We start from the raw sequence: 26,141 nt of genomic DNA on the forward strand, positions 1-26,141 counted from the left end.
TATCCTCAGCGAGTGCAAATCAGCCTACCTCCATGGAATGCAACAGATCTGAGCCAACATCTCTGTAATAATTCTGACACTAATTGTTACACTGAAGTACCAGCACATGTCTAGATGTCAGCTTTGTCAAGATATTTAGGTAGATCAGAAAGGACCATGGATATGTATCTTTTAGCCCATATCAAGTTAATATTGGCATTCAAAGTACCATTTAAACTTTCTGGGGGAAATAATGGACTGGAGAGCTGTTTTAAGTGCTTCACTTTGATTTTATCTATAGATAATCTCAGGATTAAGAACTGTGGATTACACAATGTGCCAGAGCAAATGGGAATTTCATTGGCTGAAAAATGTACAGGAAGGGCCTAAGGACACATTACCTTGCATGGATGTTCAGGAAAGAGAGTGAAGTGAGTTCTGTATTTCCCTGCACTCCTTCCCCAGAGGAAGTCCTAACTGGAGGAATGGGGGGCAGCTAACCCTACTTAATGGACTAGAAAAGATATGCCTAAGAGGTGGGAGAGGAGAGGTTTGCCTCCATTGCCTGCCAACCTATAAGCACCACCAGGGAATACACCACAGGTTCCCTTTTCTTACAGTGTAGTCAGATCCACTGTTCCTGTGCTTTCCTTGAATGGCTTCCAAAAATTACAAGGTCTCTTCATTAGTGCTGCTGCATAATATCTTACCTTTCACAGCACATAAAACCACAGTTTAGCCAAGAATCTGATGATTTTCTATTCATCGCATTAAGCCTTCTGAACAAAATAGATCAGGGTGCCCAAGCAATATTAATACTTGATTTAGCAGAACTAAATCCATTTATTCAATTCGTCAAATGTTTTAGAAAAAACTATTAATTTCCTCCCCACACTTCCCATTTAGTAAAAGAGTTTTTCTCCATCAGGGAAACCTCAGAGCAATGGGTGTTCTAAATCACCGTGATGGAAAAAGCTCTAGTAGCTTGAGTGGTATGTACAGCAGCTTATTCACATGAGGCCACTCTAAAAGTAGGATAGCTTACATCAGGACTATCAAAATAGAGCAAGTATGAAATGGAGTAAGACCACAAACATTTTGTAGCTGGGCCATTAGATTTGTTTAGGGGAAGTTTTGGTTACAGATCTGTATTCAGGCTACCCAGCTCAGTCTATAAGAGACTGAGCCATAAGTGGATGTCATTGTGGGGAAATTTTGGATTAGGATCTTTACTTGGAGAGCCATTGCAAAAAATGCAAGCATATTCGTAAAAGCTTTGAGTTATTATTCTAGGAATGGGTGAAGTGATACAGACCAAATAAAAACAATCTGAACTGCTTTCCCCTAAAGTTTATACCAAATGAGAACCTTTTCAGATATTCTAAACACTTAAATATATTTCAGATCTGTGAATTTAGTCCTGCCAAAAGTTGGCTGATTGATAGCCCTGAAGAATGGAGTCCTATTTATCTATGGAACAAAATCTCTCATGGCTATGCAAAATTCTTCATGCTGTGCCCCATAAGTCAGTTAGCCCTCTCAATACACTCTTTTTAAATGGACCTGTCTGCTTTTGCATTTCCTGCTATGGGCCAGGACCAGAGGCACAAATAGAGCAAGAATGGTTTCTAGATTCATAGATTCCAAAGACACAAGAGACTGCTCTGATCATCAAGTCCTGTGGTGGGCAACCTGCAGCCTGTGGGCCACACATGGTCCACCAGGCTAACCCGCTGGCAGACCACCAGACAGTCTGTTAAATTTGCATGGCCGCTCACAGCTCCCAGTGGCTGCAGTTTGCCGTTCCCGGCCAATGGGAGCTGAGGGAAGCAGCGACCAGCAATCCCATTGGCCAGGAATGGCAAACCGCAGCCACTGGGAGCTGTGGGTGGCTGTGCCTCTGGATGGTCAATGTAAACAAACTTCTCATGGCCTGGCAGCAGATTACCCTGACGGGCTGTGTGCAGACTGCTGGCCACAGGTTGCCCCCCACTGATCTAGTCTGATCTCCTGTATAACACAGACCATAGAAATTCCCCTAAATAATTCCTGGGGCAGATATTTTAGGAAAAAAATCCAATTTTTATTTTAAAATTGCCAGTGATGGAGAATCATTCAAAAACCAGTCGGAGAACACTTCAATCTCTACGGTCACTTGATTACAGACCTAAGAATGGCTATCCTTCAACAAAAAAACATCAAAAATAGACTCCAACGAGAGACTGCTGAATTGGAATTAATTTGCAAACTGGATACAATTAACTTAGGCTTGAACAGAGACTGGGAGTGGATGGGTCATTACACAAAGTAAAACTATTTCCCCATGTTATTTCTCCTCCCCACCTCCTCCCCACCCCCCCACTGTTCCTCAGACATTCTTGTTAACTGCTGGAAATGGCCCACCTTGATTATCACCATAAAAGGTTTTCCTCCTCCCCCCCTTCCTGCTGGTAATAGCTCATCGTAAGTGATCACTCTCCTTACAGTGTGTATGATAAAACCCATTGTTTCATGTTCTCTGTGCGTGTATATTTTCCACCGAATGCATCCAATGAAGTGAGCTGTAGCTCACGAAAGCTTATGCTCAAATAAATTTCTTTTTGCGAATACAGACTAACACGGCTGCTACTCTGAAACCTGTCACAACCCTTAGTAAATTGTTCCAGTCGTTAATTACTGTCATTGTTAAAAATGTATCCCTTTATTTCCAGTCTGAATTTGTCTAGCCTCAACCTTCCAGCCATTGGATCATCTTATACCTTTTCTCTATTAGAGTGAAGAGCCCATCAATAAATATTTGTTCCCCATTCAGATACTTATAGACGGTAATCATATCACACCTTAACCTTCTTTGTTAAGCTAAATACACTGAGCTTTTGGAGTCTATCATTCTAAGTCATTTTTTCTAATCCTTTTATTCATTCTTGTGGCTCTTCTCTAGTGGGCACTAGAACTGGACCCAGTATTCCACCAGCGGTCACACCAGTGTCAAGTAAAATAACCTTTCTGCCCTTACTGGATATTTTCTTGCCTAGGCATCCCAGAATGGCCTCTTTTGGCCACAGCCAGTATATCTACATAGCCATTAAAAATCTGCAGCTGGCCCAGATCAGCTGATTTGGACCTTCAGGACTTGCGCTGCTGGACTGAAAAATTGCATTGCAGACATTCAGGTGGGGCGGGGGGTTCCCACAGCTCCAGCCTGAGCCTGAACATCTACACAACAATTAAACAGCTCCTCAGCCCAAGTCCCGCGAGTGCAATTCAACTGACCTGGGCTAACCACAGGTGTTTAGCTGCTGCATAGACATACCCTTAGTGCCCCATCAAAGTGGAGGCTGGGAGTAAGCAAAATGCCCCCAGGGATGCCGTGCAGAGCACATTCACCACTACCCCCTTGTATCCACCAACACAGCCCTCCAGATGCTGCATGGTACTTAGGTATGAGGGGACATGCCCCACCCCTTCTCAGATTGCCACCATCTCCTATAATGTTATTCACCATCTCCTTCCTTCCAAAGGAACTGAACGGGCAAATTATAACTGACTTTCACAGTGGAGTGAGAGAGGTAGGAGGTTCTGTGTGCTCCAATATCCCTTGCAAACAAATTTACATTACGGAAGCCTTAATTTAATTTAACCAGAATAATTTAATAACTGAGATCAGCAACAAGATATGTCAGAGGACTTAAAGTAAATATACATTTGATATTCGCTTTGTTATCTACTTCCTGTTCTCCTTGAAGTCAGTGGGGATTTTCCCACTGACTTCAAGGGGTGCAAATTAGACAAGTATTTATTTGCCAAGTCCTGAGTTTACCATTGTGTTTCCCACTACAGTAGCTGATGCAAACTGTCTGCAAGAATTGTTAAGCACCAGGCTAGGCTTCCAAGGGTAGTGGCAGAATTGTTGTCATTAAACGTTTTTAAGAACAGGCCAGATAAACACCTCTCAGGGATGGTCTAGACATGCTTGGTCTTGCCTCAGCAGCCTACATTTCTGTGATCACATGAAAGGACGTGCTCTTTAGTCTGCTGAGGCAGCACCAAGTACATCTAGACCATTTAGTTGTTTCTTACAATCAATTATCACTATTTGCAAGGAAAACACAATTGGAACCTCAGGGACTGGCATGTAAATGAATCAGAATTGTTCCTGCTAGACTTTCTATAATAGAAATGCTTGTGTACTTTTTATCCTATGTATCTTGACAACATTTGGTTAATGACTTGTCTTCTTAATAATTTGATTTTTTTTTAAAAGGTTAGTTTCCCTTTAAAAGCTGCCCCACATACACACCAAAAAGCAAAAGCAAAACCATATTTTTCATGAAATGGCTCTCATTCTTTCTTTTCAGTGTAATATGTTAGTCGAGAGCCAAGAAAGTTGTCAGGTTTTTTTAATGTTTAAGATAATCTCCTACAGCATCCAATTTATACTGCTTTTCCCCCTTCCCGCTGTCACTTACGTTCTAGAATGTCACAAAAGAAAGTGTCTGAATACATTAATTACAACTTGTTAGCCTTCCATGTAGTTATAATGTTATTGAGAAAATCAAATCACTTGGAAAATAACTAAAGAGGAGCAGCGCTGGTAATGCAGAGTTTTTATGCACTGCACATCAAAGTCATAGCTTTGCAAGACAACAGAAAGTGATTATTATATAGAATGAGAGAGTAAAACACTACTTGATCCTTTGCCCTTTGAATGTTTTATTAATGCAATTCAATACATTTTTTTATTCTGAAAAGAGCAGTTAAACTTTTTTCAGACATCACCTTCTTATATGGTATAATTACAAATCAGTTCTCAAATGATAGGCTAGATAAAACCACAGTCCTGAGTCCTGACCAATGCAAATATTCCAACTGACTTTGATTGATTTGAGTAAGGAGAACTAGTGTGAGTGAGATTTTGCAAGGTAGAGTCCTGAGGCCCCATATCTAGCAAAGCACTAGGTTCATACCCAGCATTAAACGTGAATATTCTCATTGATTTCCTGGACTAATCATGTACTTAGGGTAAGGCACACACACAACTGCTTTCCTATATAGGTGTTTCAATTCGTAATAATATGCCCTAAAAACCTTGCAACGAGTCAATAATTAGGCATGAAATCATCCATCAGCACAAGATACTTATAAAATACTGACTGCCCATCAAGGTATGCAATGTTGTTGTAGCCATGGACCCAGGATATTAAAGAGACAAAGTGGGTAAGGTAATATCTTTTCTTGGACCAACTTCTGTTGGTGAGAGAGAGCCATTAGCACCCCTCCAGTCACAAGGAGGAAAGGAAGGGGGCAGAGAAGCAAAGTTATGAATTTAATCCTGATGAGCCTGGGAGCTTAAATTCATAACTGTGCTAAACACTAAAAATCATAGACTAAATAGAGACACTGGATGTATGGCTTATTACAACAATCTATACCCCACTAACACTCCCCCCGGCTGCTTTTTCACCTCCTCCCCTTCCTTTCCTCGCTATGACTGGCCACTTCATCTTGAATGGTCCTTTGAAATGTGTTAACTACTTATGCTAAACAATCTGTTCCATCTTGTATTTAGCTATGACACTCTGAGTAAGTTTCCCAGACCTGAAGAAGAGCTCCGTGTAAGCTTGAAATATGTCCATCAATGTGTCATGTAGGTTGAAAACTGACTAGACATCAGTGATTTTGATACTTGCTTCACTTCTAAAATGGTAACTTTACAAGGAAGTCCTTTGAAAACCCATGTCATTAACAAAATATGATTCACTTGAACAAAGAAAACACTGGCAAAGTTATGTAGAATTCAAGCTCTGTTATCTCTCTACCTTAAAGGACATTTTTTTCATTCTGAATTATGAATGAAGTATAACTCTTCCCATTACAAAACACAGTAATGGAAGACATGGGAATTGTTCAACTTGATGAAAACTATTTGGGAATTTTGTAAGGGAGTTGACTTGATCATCAGAGCTAAGAGAAATTTTAGGGCAGACCCAGGACCTCTTCCCTGAGGTGATTACAGTTTGGTCAGTAATGTTTCAGTAGAGAATATGGTGACAGCTGCCAAGACTGCACAAGCTGACAAAGCCAGAAGGTGCTTGAATCAGGAGCTGGCTAAATTGGTATGTGAATGGGGAGGATCAGTAATTACTCTTAAGGAAATATTGTATTGGGTACCTGAGTTTAGGGAGAATAGGGTGTATCCCTGGAAGTGGGGAGTTAATATATTTTTGGCTGATATTAGGGAGGACGTTTTTTGTTGGGAATCTGGCTGTGGGTCAGAAGGAGATGGAAGAGCTAATTCTGGCTTCTTCTTCTGGCAAATGTCCAACACAGGTCTCCATTCCATAGGGGTCTGGTTCCCTGAAAAGCTATAGTTGGAAGTGGACTTAGGGGAAGGTATCCCCTATAGAAGCTGAAGAAAGAGTCCTAATGTTTGGTACAGTAAGGAGAACAACCCTCTGCCCCCTTTCCTCAGCCTCCCTTAATCCTTAGAGAAGAGTGTCAAAGCAATAGGCAGGGACAAGGAGGGTTGACAACATCCCTCCCAAATAGGTGGGAATGACTGAGCACAGAATGATGACAATGTGCACGGTATGATGTATTTCTGGGTGTTTCCCAGATGAGTTAATAAAGCTGCGGCCTAATTAAACCACATCCCTCTGCATCTTGTGTTTCTTCCCAAGTGGCTGGTACGATGGAATCTTTACAGGTATGAGATTGTTTCAACAAGCTAGGTAAAAGTAGGTCTGCAATCTCAATTGCTTCACACATTTTGGTTTTGCCTAAAACAAGCCTTTGATAATCTACCCTATTGGAAAACATGAAGTTAAGAAACTAGAAAAAAAAAAATGATAGATAGAGTTTGTCTTGCATAGTAGATGGGACCAAACTTTATTTTACTGTACTTTAACCCAGCTAGAGATGTTCAAAAATATGAAAATTTTGTTTCCTTTTTTTATTTCATAATCTAAAATTTGAGAAAGTTCATTTGAATTCTGAAATTTTGGAACTAGCTAATCTCTACCAAATACAAGGCTTTGGCACAATCCACGATTAAGGTTAAAACATACTTTGCTTCACCTACACTGCAAGATAAACCATGCTGGGTTTTAAGATGCACAGATGGGTCTCCTAAGATGGTAGATCTTCAAAGTGTAGATGGAACTACAGGATTAGTTGTATGAACAAGGAGAGATGGAGCATTAAGACTACAGTTGTGCAAAACTCAGTAATTTGTTTCGCATGGGTTTGGTGAACCTTTCACCCATGGACTCGCACCTATTAGCAGTATTTTGAGTTTCAGATTGAAAAAAAACATGTTAAAAATTCAAACAATCTCTGCTGATGCACAAGATCAATGGTTGCCTGACATTTAATCCAATCTTGTCCAAGTCATACTCTAGGTTTGCTCCCAAAATTTGGAAAGGTTGGGCAAACCTGAGCCAATTTTTGTGTTTGTAGCAAAACTTTCACAGAGCTGTATTCAGGAGTGGAGAATATACACAAAAGAAATCAAAAGAGCTATTTTGTATTCCTGTGTAATAGTGATCCCAGGGAAAGGAGAGAGAAAGGCCATGGAAGTGAACAGGTTTAATTTGAAGTTTGCACAGAAGTATTTGAAAAGTCTGACAAAGAAATTCAATAATAACTCTTTATCTTAGCTTGTTATCTCTTAACGACAATGTGGTATCCTATTGCAAAAACAAAGAAACATCCATCCTTAAAATAGGAATCCCCAGGGCCAGTTATAAAGTGACAAAGAAGCAGATGATTCATTTTTCACCTTTGATAAAAAAGTAAGTTTCATACATGTATCTGACTAAGTACCTGAGTAGGCAGTATCATATTGTTTTGTTGGAGGCCTACATTTTTTAACGTGACTAGTGATTTGGAGGGGCCTCAGTTTCTTGGTGCTTAAATTTGACACTCCTTGAAGGGGGCTGATTTTTAGAAAACCGCCCTCTACCCATTGAGGGCCTGATGTGTAGAGGTGCTGAACATCTGCAGCTTCTTTTCACTTCAGCCAGCACCTCTGAAAAAAGTCTTTGCACTGAAATGCACCTCAAATGGCAGCCCTCAGCAAAGCATGATCATCTTTGATACGCTGGAGGGGAGGGATAGGATACAGAAGGACCTAGACAAATTGGAGGATTGGGCCAAAAGAAATCTAATGAGGTTCAATAAGGATAAGTGCAGGGTCCTGCACTTAGGATGGAAGAATCCAATGCACCGCTACAGACTAGGGACCGAATGGCTCGGCAGCAGTTCTGCGGAAAAGGACCTAGGGGTGACAGTGGACGAGAAGCTGGATATGAGTCATCAGTGTGCCCTTGTTGCCAAGAAGGCCAATGGCATTTTGGGATGTATAAGTAGGGGCATAGCGAGCAGATCGAGGGACGTGATCGTTCCCCTCTATTCGACACTGGTGAGGCCTCATCTGGAGTACTGTGTCCAGTTTTGGGCCCCACACTACAGGAAGGATGTGGATAAATTGGAAAGAGTACAACGAAGGGCAACAAAAATGATTAGGGGTCTAGAGCACATGACTTATGAGGAGAGGCTGAGGGAGCTGGGATTGTTTAGTCTGCAGAAGAGAAGAATGAGGGGGGATTTGATAGCTGCTTTCAACTACCTGAAAGGGGGTTTCAAAGAGGATGGCTCTAGACTGTTCTCAATGGTAGCAGATGACAGAACGAGGAGTAATGGTCTCAAGTTGCAATGGGGGAGGTTTAGATTGGATATTAGGAAAAACTTTTTCACTAAGAGGGTGGTGAAACACTGGAATGCGTTACCTAGGGAGGTGGTAGAATCTCCTTCCTTAGAGGTTTTTAAGGTCAGGCTTGACAAAGCCCTGGCTGGGATGATTTAACTGGGACTTGGTCCTGCTTTGAGCAGGGGGTTGGACTAGATGACCTTCTGGGGTCCCTTCCAACCCTGATATTCTATGATTCTATCTTCAAGGGTGTTGAGTTTGCCCCTTCTGGCTCCCACTGGGATCTAATAGCCCATGCCAAAAGACATGGAAACTAAATCAGAATAAAGTAAATGGACCTTCATCCCTATTCATATTGACATCCACTGCCATTCCTCTAACAGCACAGCTCTTGCAAATAAAGATCCATACAGGGCAGAATACTTCAGAATACTCATTGAAGCAGGGGAGCAGATCGCATGTAAGATAGTATCTCTATGTAGTTTGTGACCTCTCCAGTGGGTCTCCCTGTGTTGTATTCCAACAGAGTAGTCAAGAGGTACAACATCAATCAAATGTTGACCCTGCAGGCCCTTCCCACCTGTCACCATGTGTCCTTCCCTCTGAGGTATTACTTTGAGGGCAAAGAGTGACATGTGACTGGAAACAGAGGGTGGCATGTAACCCCTCTAAAACTCTCCCCACCACACTTACCAATCAGAGTGGATTTCATCCTCATAGGATGTCCCCAAAAGTGGGTTTGACCAATTAGGGCAAGTTCTGGGGTAGGGAGACCTTTCCAAAAAAAAAAAAAAAAAAAAAAAAAAAAAAAAAAAGTCATATGACCCCTCCATGAACTCAGGGGAGTTTAAGTGGGAGTTTATATTGTGGTGCTTGTTTGGGGTTTGTTTTTGCTGTGGGGGTGGTCTTTTTGGTGTGGCTTGTGTTTCCCAGATTAACAGGACTTAGGTGGGAAGGCTATGATGGATACGGAGGCAGCTGTGGGAGTGACTCCTGTAGTGGAAGACACAATGAAGATGACTGGATGTGGAAGCTGTGGTATGTACATGATCCTGGAGGGGGGACCTGGTAAGAGTTTTTTCTGCATGAAATGCCATCTGATAGAGCTGATGGAGGAAAAGATCTGAGGTCTGGAGATGCAGGTGGAAAGTTGAGTTTAGAAAGGGGTTTGAGCAGATGATGGATCAAAGACAGGTATCTGAAGGGAAAAGCTCAGACTTACAGATGGAAGCAGGGCTGGGGAATTTTGAGGGGAGACTGGGTGAGGAAAGTGGTCAGTGGAAGCATGTGACTAAAAGAACCAGGCAGAGGAAAAGACGGGCTAGTGAAGGAGAAATAGAGTTTAGGAACGGGTTTGCAGAGTTAGAAAATGAAGAAGGGGCTCAGCTGGTAGCCGCTGAAGGTGGAAGGGCAAGGAAGAAGAGAAGAGAGGCTAGTCCTATAGGAAAAGGGGAAGAGTCAAGGGAGACTACACCAACTATGAGCCCCAGAAGGATACAGGATGGGTTGAAGAGGATTATAAGGGAAAATAGGAATGGAAAGAACTTGCAGCCAGAGGCAACAGGGGAGAGACTGGAGAATAGCACTGTCACCAGGAAAAGGCAGATCTATGTGATCGGGGACTCTTTATTGAGAAGAATAGACAGGCCTGTAACTAGAGCTGATCCGGAGAATAGAAGGGCGTGCTATCTTCCAGGTGCTAAGATACGGGATGTAGATCTGAGGTTGAAAAGGATCCTAAAGGGAGCGGGAAAGAATCCTTTAATTATCTTTCATGTGAGAACAAATGATATGGCTAGATTCTCGCTGGAATGTATTAAGGGAGACTATGCTAGGCTGGGGAAGACGCTTAAGGAAATCGAGGCTTAGGTGATCTTTAGTGGGATCCTGCCTGTTCCTACAGAAGGGCAACAAAGGTGTGACAAGATTATGACTGTAAACAGATGGCTTAGGCAGTGGTGCTATAAGGAGGGCTTTGGGATGTATGGCCACTGGGAGGCATTCATGGACAGAAGACAGTTCTCTCGGGATGAACTTCATCTGAGTAGGGAAGGAAATAGACTTCTAGGATGGAGGCTGGCACAACTGATAAAGAGAGCTTTAAACTAGGAATCTGGGGGAGATGGTTGGGAGATGTCCAAGTAATCTCCACGCCAGATTTTAGCATTGAGAGGGAAGAAGATGAAGTAAGAAAGGATACAGCCGTGGGTAGGAGAATGTATATAAGGAGTGAGGGCAGTGTGGATACCAGTCTAATAGGTTATACTGGCTGTAGGGTAGCAGCCCTGTTAGTCTGTATTCGCAAAAAGAAAAGGAGTACTTGTGGCACCTTAGAGACTAACAAATTTATTTGAGCATAAGCTTTCGTGAGCTACAGCTCACTTCATCGGATGCATTTGGTGGAAAATACAGAGGGGAGATTTATATACACACACAGAGAACATGAAACAATGGGTTTTATCATACACACTGTAAGGAGAGTGATCACTTAAGATGAGCCATCACCAGCAGCAGGGAGGGAAAAAGGAGGAAACCCTTTCATGGTGACAAGCAAGGTAGGGTATTTCCAGCAGTTAACAAGAACATCTGAGGAACAGTGGGGGATGGGGTGGGAGGGGAGAAATAACATGGGGAAATAGTTTTACTTTGTGTAATGACTCATCCATTCCCAGTCTCTATTCAAGCCTAAGTTAATTGTATCCAGTTTGCAAATTAATTCCAATTCAGCAGTCTCTCGTTGGAGTCTGTTTTTGAAGCTTTTTTGTTGAAGGATAGCCACCCTCAGGTCTGTGATCGAGTGACCAGAGAGATTGAAGTGTTCTCCAACCGGTTTTTGAATGTTATAATTCTTGACGTCTGATTTGTGTCCATTTATTTTTTTACGTAGAGACTGTCCACTTTGACCAATGTACATGGCAGAGGGGCATTGCTGGCACATGATGGCATATATCACATTGGTAGATGCGCAGGTGAACAAGCCTCTGACAGTGTGGCTGATGTGATTAGGCCCTATGATGGTGTCCCCTGAATAGATATGTGGACACAGTTGGCAACGGGCTTTGTTGCAAGGATAGGTTCCTGGGTTAGTGGTTCTGTTGTGTGGTGTGTGGTTGCTGGTGAGTATTTGCTTCAGGTTGGGGGACTATCTATAAGCAAGAACTGGCCTGTCTCCCAAGATCTGTGAGAGTGATGGGTCGTCCTTCAGGATAGGTTGTAGATCCTTGATGATGCGTTGGAGAGGTTTTAGTTGGGGGCTGAAGCTGATGGCGAGTGGCGTTCTGTTATTTTCTTTGTTGGGCCTGCCTGTAGTAGGTGACTTCTGGGTAGTCTTCTGGCTCTGTCAATCTGTTTCTTCACTTCAGCAGGTGGGTATTGTAGTTGTAGGAATGCATGATAGAGATCTTGTAGGTGTTTGTCTCTGTCTGAGGGGTTGGAGCAAATGCGGTTATATCGTAGAGCTTGGCTGTAGACAATGGATCGTGTGGTATGATCTGGATGAAAGCTAGAGGCATGTAGGTAGGAATAGCGGTCAGTAGGTTTCCAGTATAGGGTGATGTTTATGTGACCATCGCTTATTAGCACCGTAGTGTCCAGGAAGTGGATCTCTTGTGTGGACTGGGCCAGGCTGAGGTTGATGGTGGGATGGAAATTGTTGAAATCATGGTGGAATTCCTCAAGGGCTTCTTTTCCATGGGTCCAGATGATGAAGATGTCATCAATGTAGTGCAAGTAGAGTACGGGCATTAGGAGACGAGCGCTGAGGAAGCGTTGTTCTAAGTCAGCCATAAAAATGTTGGCATACTGTGGGGCCATGCGGGTACCCATTGCAGTGCCGCTGTTTTGAAGGTATACATTGTCCCCAAATGTGAAATAGTTATGGGTGAGGACAAAGTCACAAAGTTCAGCCACCAGGTTAGCAGTGACATTATCGGGGATACTGTTCCTGATGGCTTGTAGTCCATCTTTGTGTGGAATGTTGGTGTAGAGGGCTTCTAAATCCATAGTGACTAGGATGGTGTTTTTAGGAAGATCACCAATGGATTGTAGTTTCCTCAGGAAGTCAGTGGTGTCTCAAAGATAGCTGGGAGTGCTGGTAACGTAGGGCCTGAGGAGGGAGTCTGCCTAGTAGACCAGTCCACAGAAGCTATTGGAAGCCCGTATCCCAAGAAAGGGGAAAAAATTCATAGGAAGGAGTTGTAGACCAAGCTGGATGAGCAAGCATCTTAGACAGGTGATTAAGAAGAAGCAGAAAGCATACAGGGAGTGGAAGATGGGAGGGATCAGCAAGGAAAGCTACCTTATTGAGGTTAGAACATTTAGGGAAAAAGTGAGACAGGCTAAAAGTCGAGTAGAGTTGGGCCTTGCAAAGGGAATTAAAACCAATAGTAAAAGGTTCTATAGCCATATAAATTAGAAGAAAACTAAGAAAGAAGAAGTGGGGCCGCTAAATACTGAGGATGGAGTGGAGGTTAAAGATAATCTAGGCATGGCCCAATATCTAAACAAATACTTTGCCTCAGTCTTTAATAAGGCTAAAGAGGATCTTAGGGATAATGGTAGCATGATAAATGGGAATGAGGATATGGAGGTAGATATTACTATATCTGAGGTAGAAACAGCTTAATGGGACTAAATTGGGGGACCCAGATAATCTTCATCCAAGAATATAAAGGAATTGGCACATGAAATTGCAAGCCCATTAGCAAGAATTTTTAATGAATCTGTAAACTCAGAAGTAGTACTAAATGATTGGAGAATTGCTAATATAGTTCCTATTTTTAAGAAAGGGAAAAAAAGTGATCTGGGTAACTACAGGCCAGTTAGTTTGACATCTGTAGTATGCAAGGTCCCGGAAAAAATTTTGAAGGAGAAATTAGTTAAGGACATTGAAGTCAATGGTAAATGGGAAAAAATACAACATGGTTTTACAAAAGGTATATCGTGCCAAACCAACCTGATCTTCTTCTTTGAGAAAGTGACAGATTTTTTAGATAAAGGAAATGCAGTGGATCTAATTTACCTAGATTTCAGTAAGGCTTTTGATACTGTGCCACATGGGGAATTATTAGTTAAATTGGAGAAGATGGGGATCAATATGAACGTCAAAAGGTGGATAAGGAATTAGTTAAAGGGGAGACTACAACGGGTCCTACAGAAAGGCGAACTGTCAGGCTGGAGGGAGGTTACCAGTGGAGTTCCTCAAGGATCAGTTTTGGTGCCAATCTTATTTAATCATTTGATTACTGACCTTGGCACAAAAAGTGGGAGTGTGCTAATAAAGTTTGCAGATGATACAAAGCTGGGAGGTATTGCCAATTCAGAGAAGGATCGGGATATTATACAGGAGGATCTGGATGACCTTGTAAACTGGAGTAATAGTAATAGGATGAAATTTAATAGTGAGAAGTGTAAGGTTATGCATTTGGGGATTAACAACAAGAATTTTAGTTATAAGCTGGGGACGCATCAATTAGAAGTAACGGAAGAGGAAAAGGACCTTGGAGTATTGGTTGATCATAGGATGACTATGTGATATGGCTGTGAAAAAAGCTAATGCGGTTTTGGGATGCATCAGGAGAGGCATTTCCAGTAGGGATAAGGAGGTTTTAGTACCATTATACAAGGCACTGGTGAGACCTCACCTGGAATACAGTGTGCAGTTCTGGTCTCCCATGTTTAAAAAGGATGAATTCAAACTGGAGCAGGTACAGAGAAGGGCTACTAGGATGATCCGAGGAATGGAAAACTTGTCTTATGAAAGGAGACTTAAGGAGCTTGGCTTGTTTAGCCTAACTAAAAGAAGGTTGAGGGGAGATATGATTGCTTTCTATAAATATATCAGAGGGATAAATACAGGAGAGGGAGAGGAATTATTTAAGCTCAGCACCAATGTGGACACAAGAACAAATGGGTATAAATTGGCCACCAGGAAGTTTAGACTTGAAATTAGACAAAGGTTTCTAACCATCAGAGGAGTGAAGTTTTGGAATAGCCTTCCAAGGGAAGCAGTGGGGGCAAAAGATCTATCTGGTTTTAAGATTCTACTCGATAAGTTTATGGAGGAGAAGGTATGATGGGATAATGTGATTTTGGTAATTAATTGATCTTTAAATATTCAGGGTAAATAGGCCGAATCCCCTGAGATGGGATATTAGATGGATGGGTTCTGAGTTACTCAGGAAAGAATTTTCTGTAGTATCTGGCTGGTGAATCTTGCCCATATGCTCAAGGTTTAGCTGATCGCCATATTTGGGGTCGGGAAGGAATTTTCCTCCAGCGCAGATTGGAAGAGGCCCTGGAGGTTTTTCGCCTTCCTCTGTAGCATGGGGCACGGGTCACTTGAGGGAGGATTCTCTACTTCTTGAAGTCTTTAAACCATGATTTAAGGACTTCAATAGCTCAGACATGGGTGAGGTTTTTCATAGGAGTGGGTGGGTGAGATTCTGTGGCCTGCGTTGTGACGGAGGTCAAACTAGGTGACCAGAATGGTCCCTTCTGACCTTAGTATCTATGAATAAAAAGGTGAGCTAGCTAATATTTTGGGTTGGGGCCCCAATCGCAGTATCAAAAAATTCTCTTCTCAGCACACATCAGTTTGTGAAGGACTTTTCTATACCCTGTTATGCTGCATCTCCATCTGAAGAAGGAACAAGTCTGTCACCATTACATACGATAAACTGCATTAAGCCCCTGTCAGTAAACACTACAATTGACACCATGACCACTGCAGTAAGGACAGACCAGAACAGACACCACCTGCACTCCCAGAGAGAGCAGGGTTTTTAAAAAGCAACATGCTATGATGACCCCCCCAAAATTACGGGGAACCTCCTGTCTTCAGAAACTACTACAAAGCCTAGGCTGGATGTGCCTCTTCTGGATATCATAAAGCCTCCATGATATATGGGGCTGGCATTGACAGAATATTCCATAGCCTCTTTTGAGAAGCTATATCGCTTTTGAGGAAAGGGCTAGAAATTATTAAATCCCACATGAAAACATCTGCTTAAAACATATCCAGAGACATGGTTGGCCATGTCTCCCAAGCTGGAGAAGGTGGGCAACCTAGCTACACATGAGGGATCAAGGCTGATGTATATTAAACGTAGGAAACTTAAAAAAAAGAAATGCATAATAGCTGAAATGCACAGGTCCCCCCCCCAAATCCTTTAAAAAAAACAGGCTTTGTCACACAGGGCCAGCCATAAGTGAAAGACCAAGAGGAAGTCTGAGACAAATAGGAGACACTCATCACCTGGTAAAAGACATTTCAATCAATATGGCTGTTATTCACTGCAGGTCTGAAGAATGCACCGAGTCTAAATTAGGCTTGTTCCAAATAGCCCCTACCCAGACCAGCATCAAGAAAAGCATCTACATCGACATAGTGCCTCTATTAGCCATTATGGAGGATGACCACCTTGATATTTTATAGCAGTGAATGGCATAGATTATATGGATTTAAACAACACACTGTTGTACATTTGTTGCAAGTTTGTAAAAGAAGATGGAACGGCCTTCAACAGGGGGACTAGATGGGTCTGGTGAATTATCCCATGGCCTCTATTTTGAGTCATTAGGACGTCACACTGGGAGACTGCCTCATAAGCCAAAGCAACAATTGTTACCCTTACAGGGCCTTTATAGAACTGGTGCCCAGTTACAGCAACACCACCCTTGCCACACAATTTTCCACCTGCCTGTTTTACAAAGCACTCCTGGACAACACGAAGCAATGGATCTGGATGGGTTTGTGAGGTGAGCAAACCTGATGACCCAGAGCAGGAAGATAGAGCTGTTGCGTCATCTACACAGCAACCTATTTTTTCAAGAAAATGGTGTGGATGTGAAAATTAAACTGACATGCAGTAAAGATACTTTCTGCTTAATGGGTGCAACCAAAGGCTTTAAGCTATCAGTTATAGCAATGTTTTCTTTTTGTAAAGGAAGTATGGCTGGTACGCAGAGGCCTTAGAATCATAGAATATCAGGGTTGGAAGGGACCTCAGGAGGTCATCCAAGTCCAACCCCCTGCTCAAAGCAGGACCAATCCCCAACCAAATCATCCCAGCCAGGGCTTTGCCAAGCCTGACCTTAAAAACTTCCAAGGAAAGAGATTCCACCACCTCCCTAGGTAACGCATTCCGGTGTTTCACCACCCCCGTAGTGAAAAAGTTTTTCCTAATATCCAATCTAAACCTCCCCCACTGCAACTTGAGACCATTACTCCTTGTTCTATCATCTGCTACCACTGAGAACAGTCTAGATCCATCCTCTTTGGAACCCCCTTTCAGATAGTTGAAAGCAGTTATCAAATCCCCCCTCATTCTTCTCTTCCGCAGACTAAACAATCCCAGTTCCCTCAGCCTCTCCTCATAAGACATGTGTTCCAGTCCCCTAATCATTTGTGTTGCCCTCCGCTGGACGTTTTCCAATTTTTCTACATCCTTCATGTCGTGTGGGGCCCAAAACTGGACACAGGACTACAGATGAGGCCTTACCAATGTCGAATAGAGGGGAACGATCACATCCCTCGTCTGCTGGCAATGCCCCTACTTATACATCCCAAAATGCCATTGGCCTTCTTGGCAACAACGGCACACTGTTGACTCATATGCAGCTTCTCGTCCACTGTAACCCCTCAGTCCTTTTCTGCAGAACTGTTGCCTAGCCATTCGGTCCCTAGTCTGTAGCGGTGCATGGGATTCTTCCATCCTAAATGAAGGACTCTGCACTTCTTGTTGAAGCTCATCAGATTTCTTTTGGCCCAATCCTCTAATTTGTCTAGGCCCCTCTGTATCCTATCCCTGCCCTCCAGCGTATCTACCTCTCCTCCCAGTTTAGTGTCATCTGCAAACTTGCTGAGGGTGCAATCCACACTGTCCTCCAGATCATTAATGCTTACTGCTAATGCTATATACCCCTGTGAACCATGTGAAATGAAAGTGGTTAGCATTTCCACAGAGAACCTATTCTTGGGGCAACTCCCCAAAATGCTTGTCCTTGGGTTTGAGGATAATATTGCCTTCAGTGGAAATTACACTGTAAACCCCTTTCACTTTAAACATTACAATATTAATTTTGTGGCCTTATATGTGGATGATGAACAGATACCAGCTAATTCTCTGCAATCAGACCTTGAGGCTGGAAACTGCATGTGAGAGTATATGAATTTGGTGCAGATGGCTGGTAAAGGTATGAAAGATTGTTCTCCGTTGATCATTTGTGATGGGTTACACCTTGTTTGCCTTTGACGTGTCTCCCGACCAGGTATGCACCGATCACTATTCCCTTATTAAAACAGGGAACCTAAGAGCAGAAATACCTTTTGCAAAGGCTTTGAAAGACATCAATGTGTTTGTGTATGCGGTTTTTGACAATAATCAGAAATAAATCAGAGGGAAAGTGTTCCATTTGACTACATGTGAATATGGACACTGTACAGCTAGCATGTGTTTTATCAGTGGACCCTTTCACAAAAGAGAATTTCTTAGATGTGTACCCTTGTGATTGATTCCCAGGGGGCAGGCTGTCTCAGAGACCCCTAGGTTTGATGGTCAACATGCACCCACGGAACCAGCCAAAGGAACACTGGCTTGCCTTGTGCCTTACAGAGCATGACCACAGCATTTTCTGACTATATGGACACCCATCAAACAGTGTGTTTTTTCCTAGAAGCATTATTAATTTTTAATACAAAAATGCCACTGACATAGTGTTTCTCAGTAGACAATTATAAGACTCCCTCACTCTGTCAGCTGCAGCTATCACTGCATGTTTTTCTTACATCACCATAGCAAGGTGCTATCTTTAGACCAGATCTTAAAATTACATTCTAACAGCTTAGTGCAAAAGGAGCAGATGGCAATGAATTTTGTAAAAAATATAAAAAAAAAAAAAAAAAAAAAATCTCAGGCACATCTAGGCTTGCTGAAAACACACACACACAAAACACATTCTGCACAGATTAACCCCCCCCCCCCAGTGTTTTAAACACCCAAAACCAAATAGTTTGCAACAAAATAATTTTAAAAACCACACATTTATGTACCCTTCTCATAAGTCACACATACATTTTCCCATAGGAAAAAAAATAAGACATGGCATATGCCCCTAAATCACACACACACACACAAATTCAGCATCAAAACGTGTATAGTGGGGATGCTGAGAGCCATTGAACAAAACTGTAAACCCTGTATATGATGGAAACCACTTCAAGCCGGGGGTGAGGCAGCACCCCTAGTTCCAGCACCTATGTACAGGGGTGCTGGATTATGATTATTCTTTTTTTTCGCAACAAGTATTTGGACCTTCTGGCTAAAGAACAAGCAAAATTTTAGGTTTCAGAGTAGCAGCCGTGTTAGTCTGTATTCGCAAAAAGAAAAGGAGTACTTGTGGCACCTTAGAGACTAACAAATTTATTAGAGCATAAGCTTTCGTGAACTACAGCTCACTTCATGCATCCGATGAAGTGAGCTGTAGCTCACGAAAGCTTATGCTCTAATAAATTTGTTAGTCTCTAAGGTGCCACAAGTACTCCTTTTCTTTTAGCAAAATTTTAGTTAGTATTATTCCCCAAATGCACAACACCCTCCCCCGCCCCCATACAATCTATTTAATAGCAGAGTTTTAAAAAACAGTATTAAACACAACTATAGTTAAAATGGGGTTTTATCTTGTCCTGGTGAAATACAGCTTGAAGTTCCTGTTTCCATACTAAAAAGACCACACTTCAATAAAAGATGTATACTGCTATTAGTAAAACGAGTAAAAATGTATAATACGTTTTCACGGTTATAAAACAAGAAACATACCTCATCTTGTAGTCCAGCAGCAGCTATTCTGTTCAAAATGGTTTCCATTGTAAAAAGACAGTCTTCAATAAAGCTTAGGTTTTTATACCAAGCTACCTCTTGTTTCAAAGGGACCTCAATGTCTGTAGTTAGCAGGTTCATTTGATCACTGCAGCTCTTAATATATATGTTAGGAATTTATGCACTCCTCCTCAGACATTCCCTTTTGTGATCTGTAGGTGCAAATTAAATTGTCTACACAACCCGGCTTCTTTTTGTTAATTTTATATATATATATACACACACACAGTCTTAAGCAGTAAATCATCATACACAACAAACTTAATATTAATGTACTCTCTCCTGACTGAGGGACTTGCAGATGTCAATGAAGGTCTTAGTTGTTTTTATTTTAAACATGTTCCTTTTGTGTTTAAAGTTTTGGGTTGTTTTTAAATAAAAGTGGACTTAGTTTCACCATAGTAAACATCTCACAAATACCCATAGCTTTTAAACGTGTGATTGTTCTTACAACATATTCTTTTATAAATATGGTGACAGTTTGTGAACCCTTGCAATGTTTCAGTTTTGGGTTAGACCATTGTTTATTTTTGAAAATATATTTTTAAACTTTTAGTAACTGAGTTTCTAGAAAGGCTGACCCATAGCATTCTACAAACTCCTGAGGTTTCATTTAAATTATTAATCATAGCTCACCACCCGCCTTTTTGTTGATGAGCCATCAAACTTAATTCTTGATAATTTTTCCAACCTAAAATCTCGAACTTTGATGGAACATTAAGGAAACACTGGTGTGTGATTACATGTGAAGGCAATGGTTCCACACAACCCCATTTTTGAAACAGGTTATGTTTAAACCAATCTAGTTCATTTGGGTTGAGTCAGCTGTATTGTACTCAAGCATGTCTCAATGGTTTATACAGAATATATATAGGCCTTTTTTGCTTTATTTTAAACAATGTTTTTGTTTTATTTCCCCTGGATTCTACTATAGCAGTGTGGGCAACTTGCGGCCCGCATGCAGCCGATCAGCGTAATCCGCTGGCAGGTCACGAGACAGTTTGTTTACACTGACCATCCGCAGGCACAGCCGCCCACAGCTCGCAGTGGCTGTGGTTCGCTGTTGCCCATCACTGCATTACATGCATTCAGCTTTTTGCTGTAAATAGGTCTCTTTTCTTAAAGACACAATAGCAACATTCCCACAAACTATTTTTATTTAAAAGACTTACATCTCCCTGAATTAAAAAAAAAAAAATCTTATTTAAGAGTCATAGACTTTGTAACAGAAACAAAGATCTTTTCAACAGATATTTGTATTTACAGATATCAAGTTTTATTATATTTTATATCAAATTTGGCCATTCTCCATTCTCTAACTTAATCCTTTTAGATTTCTTACAAATAGTTTTTTCCTAAGCAGGGTCCTGTAACTTTTGTGTAGATCAGCTAGTCAATATAATGCGTTAAATGGGTATCCTTCAGTTTAGTAATTTTGTTTAAAACACTGTTAGGGTCTCTAGTGCTTTGCACAGCATTTACCAAGGTCTCCCCCTTCTTTTAAGTTTTCTTGGGATAAGCCCAGACATTGAATTGCATAGCCTATGGCAATAACAATGTTTAATAAGCTTTCCAAAGGCAGGTTAGCACACAGCTAGCCGTTTATATCTTCCGAAGTCCCATTGACAAAGTCATGATGGCAGTGGCCTGGTGCATGTATAACATAGCCCCCACAATTTTCAAAAATCTTCTCCCCAAGACAATGATTAAGGATAGGATACACAGAAATGCATGCAATAGACCACATAACTCTTTTATTCTCATGATGTGGCAGAGGCTTAGTTAGTTCTATGCCAAGGCCCATTCTTAAATCCATATGGCTATAACACTCTGCACACTCACTGTCCTCTTGAACAGTTTGTCTAGATGTTGAACAAAAACAAGTTGAGCCCAAGTCATCTTCATCTTTGCTCTTTGATGCAATGTTCTAGAAGACCCAGAAGCCCTGAACAAAGGCATCTAGCTGTTGAGAGATTTTCAGATTTATTCAAAATCAGATCAGTTCCTACCCCATTACACCCATCCTTGACCACTACTTCTTGTTCGTTTACTCAAGCAACGTCTTCTCTGTTCTCCTTGTCCACTGGTGACTCTGAAGTTCTGTAGTCATCTTTCTCTGTGGGGGCAAATGCCAGGTGGCCATCATGCGAATCAGTTTGCCTCACAAGTGCTTGGGTCTTGAGGTCAGGTTATGACATATCCATTAACAACTAGGCGAAGGGGCTCCCTTCAGCAGCTCCTTCCTCCTCCCCAGAACTGTCGCTTTCCTTGCAGGTGACCAAGCAACCTTGCCACTACAACACATTTTGTGGTTCTCAAGTGGGTAGAGAAGGAGGCCATGTTTCCTCTTAGCATTTCCATAATTTCTGAAAAATACATTTGTGAAACAAGATGGCCTCTTCCACACAGTGATGAGGCTTTTGGGTGGTGGTGCTGACTGGTCAACCATTAACCTCCAGAGACTGGGATTCTGGCCTAGACTCTTGTGCTATATCTATGTTGATTGTTACACATTTCTTTTCCAGGAGGGCCTATGGTGCTGAAAAACACTCCAATTGGTATGGGCAGTAGGAGAGGTGAGAGAGTTCTTAGAGAGGGTCACATTCCACTCCTTGCTGCTGGTCACCTGTCATTGTTAGCCCCAGAAGTAATACCCAGAGGAGGGACTTAGGGTGACAGGTGTGTGTGGCCTTAGGGGTCTGGATGAGGTCAACATTTGATTGACATTGTACCTCTACACTACTCAGAAACCACCAGACCCTAACAAAGTAGTAGTAGTAGTTGTGTGTGTATTTGGTTTCCTCATATTCTTAATGTTGTGTAAAAATCAAAAAGTCACAGGGTACAAGACAGCATGTTTTCATTGAACACCCTAGGAGTCAAAGCAGAGTAAGGATGGCACCAAGTGCTGAAGTGACTTGCCCACGGTCACACAGCAGGTCAATGGCAAAGCCAGAATAGAACCCAGGTCACTGGCAAGAACAGAAACACTTAATAAAAAATGTATCTTCTCTTAGCATTAAAGGGTTAGTTATATCCATGTCAAATTTGATCAGAAAACACAGGAAGCAGCACTATTAAGAATGAACTAAAATAAACTCCATTATTGTTGTCCAGGCTTCACTCAGCTGTGATCAGAAGCACTACCCTTTGTGAAGTAGAAAAAAAAAAAAGATTAGTGAGTAAATTGATACCAAAAAGGATTGCCCAATTTCACTGAACAGATGTCAAATAGCCATTAGCATTACAATGATTACTACTCTGAAATTATATGCTATGGGTTTAGTGCCTTAGATTGAGCGTTAACCTGTCTTAATTGAAATGCATCTCGGTAATTGATTTCACAGCACCGAACTGTAAATAACATCACAAATATGGATTTTAATTAAACAAAATAATGTAGGTGAAGGCCTCATGTGATTTATATCCTACATAGTCTGACCTCTATTTCTTAGGGTGGGTCAGCTTGATTTCAATACTTTTACTAATTAAATGCAAAATCTTCTCTTTCTTAACTTTTAAGAAAATTTAACTATTGGTGCTGTCTTTTATTTTATGATTTATGAAAGCCATTGAATGAGTTGGTTAGTTTCAGGGGTTGCAGCGCACTATTAGGCTGGTCTTTGCATTTCTCCCCACCTCCATCCCACAAAGACAGAAAACATAAGCGGAAGAGTAACCATTTCCCCCACATAAATAGGGGCTCTGTTTTCAAAACCTCCCCCATACACATAGGCCTTGCATGGTCAAGTAGTCTCATTGACTTCTATGTGTACATGAATTAGGGTTTTCAAGATCACCTGCTTGACATATATGTAGAATGTGTCAGCAATATGTAACCCTGCTTTAGCTTAAGCTTTCGTGAGCTACAGCTCACTTCATCAGATGCATTCAGTGGAAAGTACAGTGGGGAGATTTATATACAAACACAGAGAACATGAAACAATGGGTATTACCATACACACTGTAAGGAGAGTGATCACTTAAGATGAGCTATTACCAGCAGGCCCACCCTCCCTACCTGCTTGTAATAGCTTATCTTAAGTGATCACTCTCCTTACAGTGTGTATGGTAATACCCATTGTTTCACATTCTCTGTGTGTGTATATATAAATCTCCCCACTGTATTTTCCACTGAATGCATCCGATGAAGTGAGCTGTAGCTCACGAAAGCTTATGCTCAAATAAATTTGTTAGTCTCTAAGATGCCCCAAGTACTCCTTTTCTTTTTGCGAATACAGACTAACATGGCTGCTATTCTGAAACCTGCTCCAGCTATTTCATTTGAAGCCACTATTTATAGGAACTTTTGAAGAAAGGCCTGGATTTTGACCTATGGGCACACAGCAAAAGAAAATAATGCCTCACCTATAAACTAAAAATTAGTGAGACATTTGGCAATCTCATTATACTGATTGTTAAACAGCACTTTCCATGGATTTTATCGGAGAATGCTGCTTAAAAGGGGGCATGAGACAGTCCTGGAAAGGATTATGGATGTCATTGAAGGAATCTCCAGGGTTCATTTATAGAAGTTTAATCACGTAAGAATAAAAATTTAGCAGACCTGAATGTCTTGAACTTATGTTGGGTGAAGTAATGAATAGTTAATGAGCCTTCCATAGTAACAACAACAAGTACTGCATGAGGGCCAGATCGACAGCAAACATATAGTAGTAATGCCTCCATAGGTGAGTTCTCTCATTTGAGGATTCCTCCTGTAAGTATTTGCATGACCTTGAACAAACTAGCCTCTTTAGTTTGTTGTATACACAGGACATGTTAGAATACAAAAATTGATGTTATGACTTGTTTTGTTCTAGGTCTTTGGAAGTTATTAGGAAAACAAAGGTTTTTTTGGCATTAGCAACTGTCTCACACATAATTACATACTGAAGTTTGTGAACTGTTTTTCAGTGAGAGCTCAGGGTATTTACAATGGCTCTGGAACTACTTAGCATGTCATAGGATCAGGACCTTGTTGTGTTACATAACTATAAGGTCTAATATATAAAGGTCATTGACATATTTTGAAAGAAAGGTGCTATACGCACAAATTCAATTATTTATTTTAAAGGATCTTTTTGGGACTGGGCTCCTCAAAGGAGTCAATAGGAAACTCCTATTCAATGTGAAGCCACTGACATGCTTGGATGGGTGCCTAACTCCCATAGGTCCTTTCGAAATGTCTAGCCTTAAATAGGAGGGGGGAAGGTTTTTCATTAGAATGAGAAATTCTAAAGGCAGAAAGGACCTTTATCTTATCTACTCCAAACTCTTGTATAACATAGACCGCAGAATTTCACCCAGTTACCCCCTCATTGAGTCAAATAACTTGTATTTGACTAAAGCATATCTTCCAGCATGGCACTATTTGGCTAAAAAAAGAAGAGGAGATATAAACCAACTATCTGACTGTTGGTAAAAGAAGATCACTGCTCTCAAGCAGCAATTCATGTTACTTTATTTACATAGCTGTTGCTGTCATTGGGGGTGTTAATTTGCAAAAGACTATTATGAAATACTGGCCAATGCAAGATGTCAAGTAACAGTAAGTGGCATTCACTCCTGTGTAGATTACAAGTATAATGTCTTTGCATCACTTAAATTCCACTTTAAATCTCAGAATAAGGATTCAGAGTAGCAGCCGTGTTAGTCTGTATTCGCAAAAAGAAAAGGAGTACTTGTGGCACCTTAGAGACTAACAAATTTATTTTAGCATAAGCTTTCGTGAGCTACAGCTCACTTCATCAGATGCACTCAGTGGAAAATACAGTGGGGAGATTTATATACACACACAGAGAACATGAAACAATGGGTTTTATCATACACACTGTAAGGAGAGTGATCACTTAAGATGAGCTATTACCAGCAGGAAGGAGGGGGGAAGGAAGAAAACCTTAAGTCCAATGAAGTGAGCTGTAGCTCACGAAAGCTTATGCTCAAATAAATTTGTTAGTCTCTAAGGTGCCACAAGTACTCCTTTTCTTTTTTGAGAATAAGGATTAAGATCAAATGAGAAGCTGGGTGGGGAGATTGGGACTAGCAAATTAAGGAGCCTTGGAGGAAAGACTATAACTTGGGACTGTGGTGCAGGGGATGACTGGGATGATAGTGTGACAAGACGAGATCCCGGGGTGCAGCCTGGAACTGTGGGACCGCTGTCCCCCTTAACTCTCTCCAGCCTGGGCTGTCTCTCACAATGCCTTGCAAGTGACCAGCACAAGCCCCTCTAGGCGCTGTTATCACTCAGCACAACTGCATGTGGAGACCCCACACCCAGCTAGATTGCATGAATGCTCCCAGATCCACTCATGAATCACACAGAGAAAGAAACCAGAGCCAAATCCCCCAGCTCTGTACCTCAGGAATATACCATCTTGCACTTCTCAAGGTGAGCAATGCAGATTTATTAATTGGTTCACCACTTCATCAAGTGGATATACACCAGCCTTTGCAAAACCTGAGCAGGTTTGCCACACACTTCATACAAACTCACTGGTAAAGATAAACAGTAAAACAAATTTATTGATTATAAAAGGCAGATTTTAAGTGACTAAAAAGTGTTAGGCAAA

At 41.5% G+C, this 26,141-nt stretch overlaps 1 long non-coding RNA gene across 1 annotated transcript in view; it reads right to left on the reverse strand.

The window, feature by feature from the left end:
- Positions 1–19,659, reverse strand: part of LOC122461102 — a 57,249-nt gene extending 37,590 nt beyond the window's left edge. Inside the window, exon 1 of the long non-coding RNA XR_006282834.1 lies at positions 19,507–19,659. This is a non-coding gene — a long non-coding RNA (uncharacterized LOC122461102). The remainder of the gene's footprint in view (positions 1–19,506) is intronic.
- Positions 19,660–26,141: the final 6,482 nt, after the last annotated feature.

Source organism: Dermochelys coriacea, chromosome 7, assembly GCF_009764565.3.
Source record: "Dermochelys coriacea isolate rDerCor1 chromosome 7, rDerCor1.pri.v4, whole genome shotgun sequence".
Lineage (NCBI taxonomy): Eukaryota > Metazoa > Chordata > Testudines > Dermochelyidae > Dermochelys > Dermochelys coriacea.